The sequence below is a fragment of the Mastomys coucha genome, unplaced genomic scaffold (assembly GCF_008632895.1).
Source record: "Mastomys coucha isolate ucsf_1 unplaced genomic scaffold, UCSF_Mcou_1 pScaffold3, whole genome shotgun sequence".
NCBI classification, from domain to species: domain Eukaryota; kingdom Metazoa; phylum Chordata; class Mammalia; order Rodentia; family Muridae; genus Mastomys; species Mastomys coucha.
The window spans coordinates 26,015,818-26,017,754 of NW_022196909.1; the positions used below are offsets into that span (position 1 = coordinate 26,015,818).

Here is a 1,937-nt window from a genome sequence, read left to right on the forward strand (position 1 = left end):
TGTCTTCTCTAATTCTGGCATTTAGCACCAGGGAGTTCTCAGAATGCCTGTGGGGAATTTGTGTTACATGGATATCCACTATGTTCCCTTCCTCACAGTCACACTGTGTTCTCCCCAGGGAGGATCCCAAAGATTCCCTGGAGTCGCTAACAGGTTTATCTATAATATCCACTCTCTTGTTCCAAATCAATGTCTTTTAACTATCTTGATTCTGTCTCAGGAAACAAGCACAGGTCCCCAAGCTGCTGGCTCCTCGTGTTGGCAACAGTCCCATTCTGACCCTGGGGTATCAAACAGAGTCTGACACGATGTGGGTGTTTAGTTGCAGCTCCTTCATCAGGAAGGTGGACTTTCTCTAGCAGGACAAGCTGGTTGTTTACATCACAAACTATATAGCCCGTGCTCCTGGCGAGGCATCGCTGATTAACACAGGGTCCCCCACAAGCCTGGCAGAGTTGTGGCTCTTGTTGAAGATCCAGGGGGTGTTGCTTACAATCTATCAGTAGGAAAAGAAGAGGAAGTAAAAAAAAAAAAAACAAACAAAACTACCTTGAATTCAGAGAGAAAGGAGGCTCCAGAACTACAATGGTCATTGTTTTATCCCAAAGAAAACCCATCCTTCAAGAAAGCCTATTCAGTTGTTTGCTCTATGTTTTACGGGGATCCTACACTTGATCTTAGCCAAAAGGCCGAGAAGCGATTTTACGGGGATCCTAACTATCTTGGTTCTGCACCTCTGGAAGACATGACTGAACACAATTTCAGTGCAGCTGGTCTAAGTGGAAGAAATACAGAATTTCTTTTGGAACTTGCAGAATTCTATTAGGAAACTTATGCTAGGAGATGCAGATGAGCGTCTCTTCTCTTTGGAAACACTAGGAAAGGAATGTTAAGAATGGAACTAGAACCTTAGAAATGCACACTTTGCACAGAGGATCAGGCAGAGCTTTTAGGGAATAACTTCAGTGTTTCCCAGTGGTTGTAGCGCATGTCTTGAATCCCAGCACTTGGGAGGTAGAGGCAGATGGCTCTCTGTGAGTTTGAAGCCAGGCTGGTCTACAAAGCTTGTTCCAGGACAGCCAAGACTACCCAGAGAGAAAAATATAAAAATAATAACTTCAGTACAAAACAGCAGTATGTTTTGGACGTCCTTACTTGAAGATCTTACTACTTGATGCTGTAATTGGGATATCATCTAAATTTACAGCACATTTACAAGTGTACTAAAACATATTCAGAAGACTTATATACAGAAGAAGAGTTCAAGTTATACAAGTGATTTCCTAACTACATGACATTTAAACATTTGTTCATTAGAAATACAGGTCTCAGTTCACTTCCTGCTTTTATTAGAGTAACCCTAGTTTATTGTATATGAGTTTAAAATAATGGTATTAGAAATATATGGGAATACATAAGACTCTAGCACTGATTGTTAATTTCCTTATCTGAGATTAAATGAATCTCAAACTTAGTCCAAAAGGAATTAGATTTTTTTAAATATAGAAATCTTCTTGGCATTATAATATGCTGTTTTCTCCTTTTAGGGGAAAAGGCATTTTATTACAAAGAAAAACTCTAGCACAGGTAATATGTCACATCTATGAATGATAATGGCATTTACTTTGTATTTATATTATAACAAAACTGGGCGGGGGGAATAGATTTTCTGATAGTTACCAATTAGTGGAAACATAATGAAAATTGTGTCTGAGATTTTACAATTATATCTTTCTCAAAGTAAAACAAGCAAGCGAGCGAGCATGACTATTCAGTAGCCACCCTATCTTATAACAAACTAAGAACTCCTATGTAATCCTTCCAGTGTGATAGGCATGGTAGTCCTTCACACACTGTGTCAGCATTCATACGAAGCCTGTGAGACACAGTTACTGTTACCAGTTTCCAGACTAGGAAGCTGCCAGCAGAACTGGAGC

The 1,937-nt window shown here is 39.7% G+C and overlaps 1 pseudogene; it reads left to right on the plus strand.

Annotated features, from left to right (window-relative positions):
• Positions 1-308: 308 nt before the first annotated feature.
• On the plus strand, positions 309-893 carry LOC116075441 (annotated as a pseudogene).
• Positions 894-1,937: the final 1,044 nt, after the last annotated feature.